The following is a 14,522-nucleotide window of genomic DNA, read 5'->3' on the forward strand; positions in this document are numbered from 1 at the left end:
TTTGTTAGTCGTACAGGAAATGGCAAATCTTGAAAAGTTAATTTGATTTAATTTACCCCCTGTGACAAAGTTCCTCCTCTACCTTGGTGGGTCCTGCGCTTATTGGCAGATTTGCTCACCTCAGTGATCTTCCCCTCTGGTGGAACCCACAGTCTGGGTCAACTCCTCCTGTGTCTGATCAGGAGTTGGGAGGTTTGGGGGAACCCAGGCCGGCCCTCTACTCCGGGTTCCAGCCCAGGGCCCTGTGGATTGCAGCTGTCTATAGTGCCTCCTGTAACAGCTGCATGACAGCTACAACTCCCTGGGCTACTTCCCCATGGCCTCCTCCAAACACCTTCTTTATCCTCGCCACAGAACCTTCCTCTTGATGTCTGATAACGCTTGTACTCCTTAGTCCTCCAGCAGCACACTCCTTCCGCCTCTTGCTCCCAGCTCCTCACAAGCACACCACAAATTGTAGTGAGCTCCTTTTTAAACCCAGCAAAGAATCCTGTGGCACCTTATAGACTAACAGACGTTTTTGCAGCATGAGCTTTCGTGGGTGAATACCCACTTCTTCGGATGCAAATAGTGGAAATTTCCAGGGGCAGTTAAATATAAGCAAGCAAGAAGCAAGCTAGAGATAACGAGGTTAGATCAATCAGGGAGGATGAGGCCCTGTTCTAGCAGTTGAGGTGTGAAAACCAAGGGAGGAGAAACTGGTTCTGTAATTGGCAAGCCATTCACAGACTTTGTTTAGTCCTGAGCTGATGGTGTCAAATTTGCAGATGAACTGGAGCTCAGCAGTTTCTCTTTGAAGTCTGGTTCTAAAGTTTTTTTGCTGCAGGATAGCCACCTTAAGATCTGCTATTGTGTGGCCAGGGAGGTTGAAGTGTTCTCCTACAGGTTTTTGTATATTGCCATTCCTAATGTCTGATTTGTATCCATTTATCCTTTTCCTTAGAGACTGTCCAGTTTGGCCGATGTACATAGCAGAGGGGCATTGCTGGCATATGATGGCATATATTACATTGGTGGATGTGCAGGTGAATGAACCGGTGATGGTGTGGCTGATCTGGTTAGGTCCTGTGATGGTGTTGCTGGTGTAGATATGCGGGCAGAGTTGGCATCGAGGTTTGTTGCATGTTCCTGAGCTGGAGTTACTATGGTGCGGTGTGCAGTTGCTGGTGAGAATATGCTTCAGGTTGGCAGGTTGTCTGTGGGCGAGGACTGGCCTGCCACCCAAGGCCTGTGAAAGTGTGGGATCATTGTCCAGGATGGGTTGTAGATCCCTGATGATGCATTGGAGGGGTTTTAGCTGGGGACTGTATGTGATGGCCAGTGGAGTCCTGTTGGTTTCTTTCTTGGGTTTGTCTTGCAGTAGGAGGGTTCTGGGTACACGTCTGGCTCCGTTGATCTGTTTCTTTATTTCCTCATGTGGGTACTGTAGTCTTGAGAATGCTTGGTGGAGATTTTCTAGGTGTTGGTCTCTGTCTGCGGGGTTAGAGCAGATACGGTTGTACCTCAGTGCTTGGCTGTAGACAATGGATCTTGTGGTGTGTCCGGGATGGAAGCTGGAGGCATGAAGGTAGGCATAGCGGTCGGTAGGTTTTCGGTATAGGGTGGTGTTAATGTGACCATCAATTATTTGCACCGTGGTGTCTAGGAAGTGGACCTCCCGTGTAGATTGGTCCAGGCTGAGGTTGATGGAGGGGTGGAAGCTGTTGAAATCGTGGTGGAATTTTTCCAGAGTCTCCTTCCCATGGGTCCAGATGATGAAGATGTCATCAGTGTAGCGTAGGTAGAGAAGGGGCATGAGTGGATGGGAGCTGAGGAAGTGTTGTTCCAGGTCGGCCATAAAAATATTGGCATATTGTGGGGCCATGCGGGTGCCCATAGCGGTGCCACTGATCTGGAGATATATATTGTCATTAAATTTGAAATAGTTGTGTGTGAGGATAAAGGCACAGAGTTCAGCAACCAGTTGTGCTGTGGCATCATCAGGGATACTGTTCCTGACAGCTTGTATTCCATCAGTGTGTGGGATGTTTGTGTAGAGAGCCTCTACATCCATGGTGGCTCGGATGGTGTTTTCTGGAAGGTCACCAATGCATTGTAGTTTCCTCAGGAAATCAGTGGTGTCACGGAGATAGCTGGGAGTGCTGGTAACATAGGGTCTGAGTAGAGAGTCTACATATCCAGACAGTCCTTCAGTGAGAGTTCCAATGCCCGAGATGATGGGGCGTCCAGGATTTCCGGGTTTGTGGATCTTGGGTAGTAGATAGAATAACCCTGGTCGGGGCTCTAAGGGTATGTTGATTTGTTCTGGTGTTAGTGTAGGGAGTGTCCTGAGTAGATGGTGCAGTTTCTTAGTGTATTCCTCAGTGGGATCTGAGGGAAGTAGCTTGTAAAATTTGGTATTGGAGAGTTGTCTGGCAGCCTCCTTTTGGTAGTCCGACCTGTTCATGATGACAACAGCACCTCCTTTGTCAGCCTCTTTGATTATAATGTCAGGATGGTTTCTGAGGCTGTGGATGGCATTGCGTTCTGTATGACTTAGGTTGTGAGGCAAGCAATGTTGTTTTTCCACAATTTCTGCCTGTGCACGTCGGCGGAAGCATTCAATGTATAGGTCCAGACTGTCATTTCGACCCTCAGGAGGAGTCCATGTGGAGTTCTTCTTCTTTTGCTGTTGGTGGGAGGGTAACTGTGTATCAGTGCGCTGTTCAGTGTTGTCCTGGAAGTATTCTTTGAGTCGGACTGTGACTGTGACAGACTGTGAATGGCTTGCTAATTACAGAACCAGTTTCTCCTCCCTTGGTTTTCACACCTCAACTGCTAGAACAGGGTCTCATCCTCCCTGATTGAACTAACCTCGTTATCTCTAGCTTGCTTCTTGCTTGCTTATATTTACCTGCCCCTGGAAATTTCCACTACTTGCATCCGAAGAAGTGGGTATTCACCCACGAAAGCTCATGCTGCAAAAACGTCTGTTAGTCTATAAGGTGCCACAGGATTCTTTGCTGCTTTTACAGAACCAGACTAACACGGCTACCCCTCTGATACTTTTTAAACCCAGGTGCCCTGATTAGCCTGCCTTGATTGGCTGCAGGTGTTCTAATCAGCCTGTCTGCTTTAATTGGTTCTAGCAGGTTCCTAGTGCAGCCCCTGCTCTGGTCACTCAGGGAACAGAAAACTACTCATCCAGTGACCAGTATATTTGCCCTCTACCAAACTCCTGTACCCCACTTGTCTGGGTCTGTCACACCCCTGTAGTGTAAGAAGTTCTGGAGAAAACCTCACTCCAATGGTTGGGATGGAAGAATGTGTGTGAGAAAGTGTGTATAAGAGAATATTGGCCCTATATAGATTTTAACTTTTGTTTCAAATAGAACTTTTTTTGCTAAGCTTCAAAGTCAACCTCTATTAAAAGGAAAACTATTCAACAAGACAAGTTGTATACGTTTTTACCCACTTAGACTGTAAGGGTCACTGACTTCCCCACTTCTCTAATTTGCAAAGGAAAGGCCTGACATCTGTCACAGGATGTGTTCAGCAGGTAGGAAAACTGCACTCGTCAACCATCAATATAAAGAAAAAGACCTGAAGCCCATTACCTTTCAGGTCAATAAGCCATCTAAAGGCTGGTCTATGCTGAAAAGCTGTGTTGACATGGCCACATCTCTCAGGGGTGTGAAACGTCCTCTTCACTGAGAGAAGTAGTTAATGTGACCTGAGCCTCAGTGTAGACAGTGTTAGGTTGTCAGAAGAATATTTCCAGTGTTTGAAGTGTAGACGTAGCCTTAGACAGATTGATCCCTTATGGGAAGCGAGTCATGACATCAATTCCAATTTTGACCCATCTCCCTATATGTGAGAAAGTTACTCGTATGGAGGGCTGAGCCAGCTGTCCGATCGCCTGGCTCCTCAACTGTAGCTACAGCTCTTAGTGCCCATGAATGCAAAGACTGAGAGAAATGGAGAGTTCCAACCATTGTCATTTTAGTATCTTATTGTTCCTCTCTCTGTTTTTTGTGCTGGCCTTTCTGTTATATCAGGGTGTGACTGTATAGCTCAGTGCATGTGTGACAAAAGCTCATTGGTGCCAATTGGCAAAGGGGCCACTGTTATTCACAAGCAACTCCTGTCTCAGACCTGACAAACTTGCCACAGCTAATACACTGATTTTGTTACTTATCCAGGAAGCATAGCAGTGAGCTCTCTGCTGAAAAATTATTGATACTCCTACGCACTACAAGAGGTATGTACGAGGCATATTTAAGAAGTAATGTAAGTACATGGAAAACTGTCCCCATATAGTATTGTCGTGAAAGTGAGTCACCCCAATCAAAGGTCTTGGTGGGGACGGCCCATTCTAGTGGGAGGGATTGGCACCTGTCCCTTGCTAGCCAGTTATGTGATGTATTGCTCCATTGTCAACATTTGCACCAACCCAGAAAAACCAATGGAAAACTATCAAAGACAAACTATAGACATCGAAACCCTGTGGAAGTGAAAAGGACAATATGACAATGAGGACATCGTCCTTTCTTTGAATAAAGACAAAAGACTGATTCAGTTTAAAACAGGGTGGAGAAAAACACTCTGGGTCCATTCACCAAGGAGATCCCTCCTGACCAGTGGTGCTTCATGAAAGGCAGGGCCTTGGCTTCTAGGGAGTAGCAATCAGTGAAATTGACTGATATGTGAGGTGAGAATCTACTTAGATGGGAAAGGTAACTATTAAAAAGTATAGGTTGCATTTTCTGATGTTGTTTTGTTGGTTATGGTTGGTTTCCATCACTCACATTTGTTTCTGGTAAATCTCTATCCCTTGTTAAATACATTTCTGTTTCTTCAATGACTGTAATCAAGTGCTGTGTGTGATACAGGAGCAGTGGTCTACAGTAAAACTGGTAACCTGGGATATACTATTGCTTCGGGAAGGGAGGATCTGGGATTTCTCTGAGTATCTGGTGAGCTGGGCTGGACCCCAGATAGGAACACATTGACAGAACCAGGGATTAGGGTGCTTCTATTGTCAACTGTCAGGGCTGCTGTAGCTCAGAGGCAGGTGCTTGAGTGCCTGACGGGCTGGGTGAGTTTGGTCACTAACATCCAGCTGCCAAATGCAAAAGTCCCTCTTCCTAGTGGCAGATGGCAACAAAGAAACTCACAGCCCTCAGCTCCCTGAGAAGGGTCACAATGTGCATCTATGTTGATCCACCTGTCAAATTCACACTGGGAAGGCATCCTATAACATGGCTCCCTGAATCACACTAGCCGTAAAACTCTCCCCTATAATGGAACAGGGGGTTTAGAGGGCCATGGCCCCACCACTCTTTACTGGCTGTTAGGACAAATGATGGGGGGGGGGGAAGGGTGCAGTCTTGGGGAAGAGGCGTCTGTGGGTGTGGCCTCAGGGGGAGAGGTGGTGTGAGTGGGGGTCCTTAGGGAAGGGGTGTCATGGGAGTGCAACAATTCAGACAATGGTGCCCCCCCACTGTAAAGAAGCTTCTGCCGCCCCTGCTCTGTGATTTGCTCCCTGGGGGTCCGGCAGGGGGGCTCGGGAGGTGATTTAAAGGGCCTGGGGCTCTGGCCACTGCAGGGAGCCCTGGGCCCTTTAAATCACCACCCTGGGGAAGCCAGGCCGGGTTGGCATAGCGTACTGGCTCTTGCCGCTACCCCATACCGGAACATACCGACTTACTTTCACCTCCGGAAGGTCCTCACGTGGATCAATAACTGGTTAAAAGATAGGAAACAAAGGGTAGGAATAAATGGTCAGTTTTCAGGATGGAAACAGGTAACTAGTGGTGTCTGTACTGGGACCAGGACAAGTCAACATATTCATAAATGATCTGCTAAACTTGCAGATGATCCAAAACTACCAGCTTGCTTCCTAGAACGAACGCTCCTTGAATGGGGTGACCCACAGGGAGTAGCTCAAACCTCCAAAGTACCTGGCCAGGGGCAGGACATTAGCACAGCAAGGGAGGGGTGTGGCAGTAACATCACAAAGGCCTTTTGCAGGACCTCAGACTATTGGTCAAAGGTGGTGGGGAGGTGGTGACCTCACAGAGAGATGCTGACATCAGCCAGGCAAGACAGGGTTGAGGGGCCAGGGAAACCTCAGAAACCCCTGTGGCTTTGCTTCAGCCAATCTCCTCCAGGTCTCTCTTTGAGGACTGAGAGAGTATTCGGGTTCAGGTACGTGAGCGCCAGGAGGAGCCTCTTTCGAGTTTTTTCCTTCCCTTTCCTGATTTTACTAGAAAACAGCCGTCCCTGTTTAGAAGGTAAGAGCCTCCTCGAGGCCTGAAGACTGTTCAGTCTGATCCATCTGGTGACAGTAGAATTCTAGGCATGGAAAACACAAGCTTAAGGAGGCAGAATTTTATTCCGCACCTGGGATTTTGTTCCATAGAATCACTGGGGACATTAGGGTTTGTCCATTTTGTTTCACCTTTTCCTTCATCTACCCATCCCTCCCTCCTGTCTCTTTGTCTCTTGCTTCTTTTGTCCTTTCTCCTGTTCCCCTCCCAACACCAGGACAGAGAGGTGTGTGTGTGTGTGTGTGTGTGTGTTGCGGGGGAGTGCTCTGCAGCTCTCACTGTGGGAGGTCCACCCAAAAATGTGAGGTGGAAACACTGCTTGGGCAGTGATCCCCACCAGTGACCTGGGCCATCCTTTGGGCTCTCTGGTGAGAACCCTCAGCCTGCCGTCCTCAGTCTCTACCCTGATTGGCTGAGCAGGGGGTTATTGACAGGGAGGAGACTCAGGTCCTTGTTGTTCTCTTTTAAGACCAAGGAAATAAGTCAGAACCACTTATATGTTTGATGAATTTTGCTGCTTCTCTGCATTAATTGTCTCTGAGCAGTTCATGATTCTCTCTAACATTGCAGTTCTCCTCAAATACTTGCTGAATAATTACTGTGCACTGTTGTTGGTCTGGAGCTCATCTGAGAGCACTTTATTCAGGTCATTCAATGTATGAAATTCAAGATCCGATGGTTAGTTTGAAAATCAGGGCTCTTGGGTCCTATTCTCAACTCTGCCACTGACTGGCTGTGTGACCTCAGACAAGTCAATTCTCCTTTCTCAGCCTTAGCTTCTCCCTCTTTCAAGTAGGGATAATAATGATCCACTCCTACCTACCTAAACACACTCACTCTTCCCCAACATACTCACTGTCTCTCCCCATACACAAACAGTCTCCGCACTGCAGTTGAAAAGCAGCTGGCAATCTAGTAGGATGCCCATGGAACATTACACCATGGGACCAGCTCATGCTGTTTTCTCTGTGCATCGGTGACCCTCACGGGGCCGGCTCAAGTAAGGGACTGTTGACCCCTTACTAAAACTTAGTGGGTGTTTGGTTGGCTAGTTCCCAGCACCAATAGAAGGGGGAAGGGCCAATGGGAAATCAGGACCCTGAGACTGACAGTCCCCAGGGGCAATGGGGAGAGGCCAAAGCGCCAAGTTAGCCGCACTGACAGGCCAGGCAGTGTAATGAGGGAGTCACCAGGCCAGGGGGTCCCATCCTCCGTGGGAGCTGGAACTGCCTGGGCCAGAGTGGGGCAGAGCTAAGGAGAGAGCAGGAGCCTGAGAAGAGCCGGGGAGCAGAACTGTGCAGATGTAGTGCCAGAAACTGCTCCCTGTAGGACTTTGCTACCTGTAGCAGTTACTGAGACCGGAGGTTGTTCTTATTTGCTGACTTGTCCTAATTGGCTAAAACTTGACAGTGGTGGGGGATGAAAGCATAAAGGCTTTGTCCTCCAAATGACCCTGCCTGGTGTCCATCTGTATCTATTACCTCTTAATACTGGATTGTAAAAAATAGAGTGAGGTCATTTAAACATCATTTATTTTGCAGCTTCATTTACTATGCTAACAATGTAGCATCCTGACACCGATACTTCTGCCCATGTGACCTGTGGGTTGGATTCATTTTAGTGGGACACGGGACATGTGGAGGATAATTTAAACTCTTAATTTCCTTATGGTTTCCCTGCAATATACTTCTCTGCTGGTGTGATTTCTGACCATTGCACGTCTATTGTATTTATTACAATAGCACAAGTAAGTCACACAAGTGACATAGTCTAAGGGCTTGGCTACACTTGCAAGTTAGAGCCCATTAAAGCAGCCCCGGGTGCCCTAACTCCTGAGGTGTCCACACTCACAAGACACATGGAGCACCTGGGCTCTGCAGGTGGAGCGCTCCTGGTAATCCACCTCCATGAGAAGCATAAAGCTTGCTGAGCCCTGCTGAAACGCCCTGGCATCAGTGTGGACAATGTGTTGCATCACTGCACTGTGATTGGCCTCAGGAAATGTCCCATAATCCCCTGAAGTCAAGTGCCCACTCTGGTCATTGTTTTGAAATCGGCTGCAGGCATGCGGATATCCCCTTTTAAAGCTCCGTTTCTGACAGCCGGCTGCTTATCTGCTCCGGGACAAAGCAACCATTAGTGTGGAATGCTGCTGTTGTGAGTGTGTGTGAGAGAGGGGGGGTCTGCTGCTGTCTGAACACACAAGACAGCATGCTGACACACTCTCAGCCCCCAAACACACTGTCGCTCCCCCCACGTACACACAACACACTCCCTGTCACACTCCAACCCCGTCCCCCATTTGAAAAGCACATTGCAGCCACTTGCACACTGGGATAGTTACCACAATGCACTGTTCTCTGTGGCATTGCCAGAGCTGCTAATTTGGCCACTCCAGTGCGCTTGCAGCTGTCAGTGTGAACACACAGCAGCGGTTTCCCTGCTGTGGTTTAACTCCCAGTGCTTTACATAGAATCATAGAATCATAGATCAGAAGGGACCAATATGATCATCTAGTCTGACCTCCTGCAAGATGCAGGCCACATTAGCCGATCTCCCCACTCCATTAGCAAGCGACCCCTGCCCCATGCTTCGGAGGAAGGCGAAAAACCTCCAGGGCCACAGCCAATCTACCCTGGAGGAAAATTCCTTCCCGACCCCAAATATGGCGGTCAGCTGAACCCCGAACATGCGGGCAAGACTCTCCAGCCATACCCTCTGGAAAAAGGTTAAGAATAACATATCATTGACCCATTGTACTATTTACCAGTGTGGCACTTAATTAACCTATTGACTAAGCCCGGTATCCTATCATACCATCTCCTCCATAAACTTATCTAGCTTAGTCTTAAAGTCATGGAGGTCCTTCGCCCCCACTGTTTCCCTCGGTAGGCTGTTCCAGTATTGCACTCCCCTGATAGTTAGAAACCTTCGTCTAATTTCTAGCCTAAATTTCCTAACTGACAATTTATATCCGTTTGTCCTCGTGTCCACATTAGCACTGAGCTGAAATAATTCCTCTCCTTCCCTGGTATTTATCCCTCTGATATATTTAAAGAGTGTAATCATATCTCCTCTTATCCTTCTTTTGGTTAAGGAAAACAAACCGAGCTCCTCAAGTCTCCTTTCATATGACAGGCCTTGACATCTGCAAGTGTAGCCAAGCCCTAAAATTGCCAGACCAACCAAACTCAGTAACTGCCCTCCACCACCATGTGCAGTGAGTAGGGGCACAGTGAAGCACACACCACACTTGCTGGCTCAGCCTTGTGCATGGTGGGGTGGCCACCTCCCTGTTGATGAGACCTGGTCCCACCATCTCCGTGGAGCTCCAGTTTGCCCTGCTGCCATCCCTGTCTGTGTTGTCTTCTCTAGCAGTTGATTGGAAGGTGAGCATTGGCCGCATGCCATCTAGCCGTGTTGTCTCGAAGGGCGAAAGCAGGAGGAATGGTGCCTTCATAGCCCACCCAATATTCCATAACATAGTTAAGGAAAATATTTCTCAATGAACTCTCACTAAAAGATCAGAAGCAGCCAGTGTCTGCGGCAATCTATGAGCATTGGTATTTTCTTAAAATTTGCCAGACCAATCTAACTAACACCTAACACACATTTGAAGTTCTTCTTTTCACACTGTTGGCTCATTCTCAGGTTCTGCTTTGTCTCCAGACAGATCCATTCTCTTTCAGAACAGTCTTGCTTTTTTGTCTGTTTCTCTAATTGAGGTGTTGGAGTAAACACTCCCCTTCCCTCTATTCTCAGACAAACACTAGTATGAACTGTTTGCTGCTGATGGGTCTAGAAAGCATTTGTGGAGTGGAAGATGCCATTTCTGGGGGATTGCTCCCAAGATCCAGTACTTTGGGTTCAAACGTCTCCCAGCTTCCTTGGTGAAAATAACACCAAGGCTTCTTTGCAATATACAAGAAGAAAGGAGTTTTTCACCCCAGATGGGACTTGAACCCACAATCTCTGGCTTAGAAAGCCAATGCCTTATCCATTAGGCCACTGAAAAAAGGGGTGGAAATTCCCTCTCATGATTGCACATTCCTCACATTCATTCAGAAGCCAAATACCCCCATTTAATGGCCTTACAGAAACGTCTGCATCCCCTGGCAGCGAGGCAACTGGGCAGGTGGCTGACAGAGCTGAGCACCACCTTTCTGCCAGCCATCTTTAGAGAAGAACCCCACCCTAGAGTCACCCCTCCCTCCTTCAGCACCTCCACGGCTGTGGCTCTGAGCGGCAGAAGGCTGATTAGGGGGCGAATCCGGGGCTGGAAGGGGGGTAAGGTCGGCCTGTAAGGAGTAACCAGGTGGGGCAGACCCAGGGGGAGGCTGTGGGCTGCTGGTTGGTTGTTGGGATCCGAGCTCTAGATCAAAGCTGCACAGTGACCTGACACCCAGGGTTATAGGGCCGACATAGTGACCCCCTTACTGGCCTCGGTGACCCCCAAACCCTAAGGGCATTGAAGAGTCTCTGTCCCTTAATAACTTCTGGGAGCTCCCCAGCAGGCTGCGGGCGTCAGCCACCTCCTGCCACACAGGTTAGACTCTTGGTGCTGTGCCAGCCGCCCCCTCGCTTGCAGGCCCCGTGTAAGAAGCAGGAGGCCTGGTGCTGGCAGAAGAGGGTTTTGATTAATCGAGCTCTGTGTTATGGGCACAGGACGCTTCCACTCAGTAGCATAGCTGGGGGGAGCAGGGGGAGCAGCTAAGGGCGTCGGGTTCCTCCGGTGGGGGTGTGGAGCAGCCGTTCATTTTCCTGTTCACGCTCCTCTGCGGTGTGAAAATCGGGGAGGGGAGGCAGAAGCCCCACTTCCCTCCCGAAATGACACCCAGTGGGGGAAGCCAGGACAACAGGGTGGGGCGGCAAGTGGTGGCCAGATTCTCACCGCCAGGGTCTAGTCTAGCTCAGGGTCCAGCTCAACTTCCTCCCCGCACCACTGGCCCGCAGTCCCCTTCCACCACCAGGTCAGCCCGGGCACTAGGGCAGCAACAAGGTGAGGCAGCAAGTCAAGCCGAGCAAGGCAGGCAAAAGCGAGTCTTGTCTTCATGGGCCGCTCACAATGACGTCCTTTTTGTGTGCGACTGCTGCAAAAACATCCCGGACAGAGAAGCAACAGGCCAAAATACTCCTACACAGCTGCCAAAGTAGCTCAGTTGGGAGAGCGTTAGACTGAAGATCTAAAGGTCCCTGGTTCGGTCCCAGGCTTTGGCAGGTCCTTTCATCTCTCTTTGTGCAGGGTGGGGCTTGTCTTCTGGGAAGGCAGCAGCACCTTTATCTGAGGTAGGTACCTGATTTTGAGCTCCCCAGCAGGACAACAGAGAGCAGGGGCTTCTCCCTCTAGTTAGCCCACCTGACCTATAACAATGAGAGATGGGAGCTGTCTTTCCCACATGACTTATTTGTTGACCCAAAATGGCAGGAACAGAGTGAGGCAGGACGGCCCTTGGAGATGGTGCCAGAGGGGGCAGGGACTTGGGAGGAAATCTCCTCTGCAAAGCTGAGTGATGACAGTACTGGGGAAGGGGCATCTGGCATGTGCAATGTGGCAGGGATTCAGAGGCACTTGATGTTAAGGTGTGAAAGGAAAGATCTATGGTGGGAACTGGCTCCCTTCCTCTGGACCACACAGTGTTTGGTGTTGGGGCAGATTTTAATTGTGTCAGCCTGCCTGAGAACCGCTGGTCCCGTTTTCTCAGTCGTCAGAGGAAACGTTTTTACAATGAGCACTACCTGGCGCAGGTCTGTAGCGAGGTCGGCTTAGAGGACGTGTTTCTCCGTAATGGTACCAGTCGGAGGTGGGCTCCTAGTCCTCTGACCCGAGCTCACAGCAGCCACAGAGGGGATACACCTTTCTGAAGGGACAGGCCAGGAGTCGCACTGACCGGATTTACGTGAAGGAGAGCACGTCGACATGGCTAATCTATGGGGCATGGGGCACCAGGTGAGTGGCAGAGGCATCAGCTGCTGAGAGTTTGCCTGACCCCTCAGGGGCACAGTGTGAGGTGGTGTCCCAGGGATCTCCATGAAAGGAGCAGAACAGGATTTACTTGGGGTGGGGAGAGAATTGAGAGTGTCTCAGGGGGTTGTACAGAGGTATTGCCCGGGTGAGAGACTGGCTAAAACACAGGCCTCGCTGTGAGCAGGATTTGAACCTGCACAGGGGAACCCTATTGGATTTCAACTCCAACACCTTAACCACTCGGCCATCACAGCTGTAAGTACAGAGCTCCCCCACTGCCAGAGAAACTGATAAAGAATCACAATGCCCAGTCGTGAAGTCATCTGAACTACAGAATTCCCACCGCAAACCTGGCTCCCAAAGCATGGGGGGATTGGGGGGTTGTTCTCTTTGCTTAGCCATGTGCAGTCGCACAGAGAGCGCGTTTAAAAGTCTCCCCTCCCACAGAGTGGGAAGGGGAAATGATTCTCAACTTGAATCCTGATGTAGGGTGACCAGACATCCCGATTTTATCGGGACTGTCCCGATATTTGCTTGTTTGTCCCACATCCCGACTGATGTTTGGTCGGGACACTGGACAAACAAACAATTTTGCCCTCTGCTCCAGCGCACAGGCAAAGCCCAGAGGGACAGTCGCCCCCCCGACTCCGCCCCCTCCATCCCCCATTGGATCCCTGCCCTGGCCCTGCCCCCAGCCCCACGCCCTTCTCCCCCCATTGGATCCCTCCCCAAATCCCCGCCCTGGCCCTGCCCCCAGCACCACCCCCTCACTGCCCCATTGGATCCCTCCCCAAAATCCTCGCCCTGGCCCTGCCTCTTCCCCAAGCACGTGGCATCCTCCTCCCTCCCAGGTTTGCACACGGGCCATGGCCGGGAGCGCAGCATGGAGGCTGCTCCAGCCCTGGAGCCTGCGGGGCAGCGCAATGGGGCTGGGGGCAGTGCGGAGCGGGCAGGACCCATGTGGGCGGGGGGCGGAGACACACTTGGGGCAGACACGCTCCTGCCGGGAGGGCCCGGGCCCGGCTGCCTGGTTCGCCCCTTGCCCGGGAGCTGCAGGAGGGACCTGGAGCGCGGCTCAGCTGCAGAGCTCGGAGCCCAGGCTGGGCCCAGTAGCGAGGGGATGGGGGAACTGGGGGTGTGTCGGGGGTTGGAGCCGAGAGTTGGGTGGAGACAGGGCTGTGCCACTGCCGCCTGGCGGGGGGGGGGAGCCTCCGGCTTTTTTTTTTTGCTCCGCCCCCCGCGTCCCAATATTTCATCTTTGACATCTGGTCACCCCAGCCTGATGTGAGTGAGGATGTCTGGACCAAGGGGCCAGGGACTGGCCTTTGCTAGAGAAACCTCTGTCAAGTTTTAGCCAATTAGGACAAGTCAGCAAATAAGAACAACCTCAGGTCTCAGTAACTGCTACAGGTAGCAAAGTCTGGTCCCAAAGCCTCCCCGCAACCCTGGCTCGTCACTAGCTGTCAGGGGAGAGCTCAGCCACACCTTGCTTCCAAATCATCATTTGAAATTCTGAGGTTGGCCAACATTGCCGAAGCCAATGCACCGACATTGTCAGCAAACACAACAGCTGGGGGAGGAAACCCGGCTTTGTCCAGACTTTTCAAACCTATTTTACTTTCTCAGGTACAAGTATTTTTCATAGGTTGGATCTGCTTTTAAAGTGTGTGTTAACGTTGCAATTTCCATTCAGATTTGCAACCAGTGACAACATTGGCAGCGCTGCATGTAACTACCTGACCACTGGGGGGTGTTGGGGAAATTCGGGGGAGGGGGTGCCCAGCTCCCTGGCTGCGGGGTGTATAGGGAATGCCCGGTTCCACTGAATTGAGTCTCCTACATCAGAGAGGAGCTGCAGTGTCTAGGCAGTGGGATGCCTGTGCCTTTAAGAGCCCAGCCCTGGGAAGCCCATGCTGAGAGATGCTGCCTGTGGGAGGGGAAATAGAAAAGCCCCTCTGCTCCCCCCACCCTGTTTTTGCAAACACTGGAGTCTCAGCCCCCTGGGGTAACTGTTACCCCTCTGCCCCTGCCTGTGCCAGGGTTTAACTCTCTGGCAGCGCCTCCCCCTGGGCTTAACCCGGCTCCTTCCCCCTCCCTGACTTTGCCCTTCAGCCCCTCTCCTAACTCTGCCTCCAGCTGCTTGACCCCTCGACCAGTCAATTTCCACCCCCTGCTCAGACCCTGGCCACCCCCCTCCTCTGATTTGCCCCCCTTTGCCCCTCTTTAATGCCTGTAAAAAGTAGGGG

The 14,522-nt window shown here is 50.7% G+C and overlaps 1 protein-coding gene and 2 non-coding genes across 3 annotated transcripts in view; 1 reads left to right on the top strand and 2 right to left on the bottom strand.

Moving 5' to 3' along the window:
• The window catches only part of LOC120375474 (zinc finger protein 850-like), a gene marked incomplete at its 5' end in the record, with an annotated part of 271,416 nt that overhangs the window by 220,509 nt on the left and 36,385 nt on the right, over positions 1-14,522 (bottom strand). The window lies entirely within an intron of this gene.
• TRNAF-GAA lies at positions 11,456-11,528 on the top strand. The gene has a single exon. It is a non-coding gene; the product is annotated as a tRNA-Phe (tRNA).
• On the bottom strand, positions 12,449-12,530 carry TRNAS-UGA. The gene has a single exon. It is a non-coding gene; the product is annotated as a tRNA-Ser (tRNA).

The sequence above is a fragment of the Mauremys reevesii genome, linkage group 12 (genome assembly GCF_016161935.1).
Source record: "Mauremys reevesii isolate NIE-2019 linkage group 12, ASM1616193v1, whole genome shotgun sequence".
Lineage (NCBI taxonomy): Eukaryota > Metazoa > Chordata > Testudines > Geoemydidae > Mauremys > Mauremys reevesii.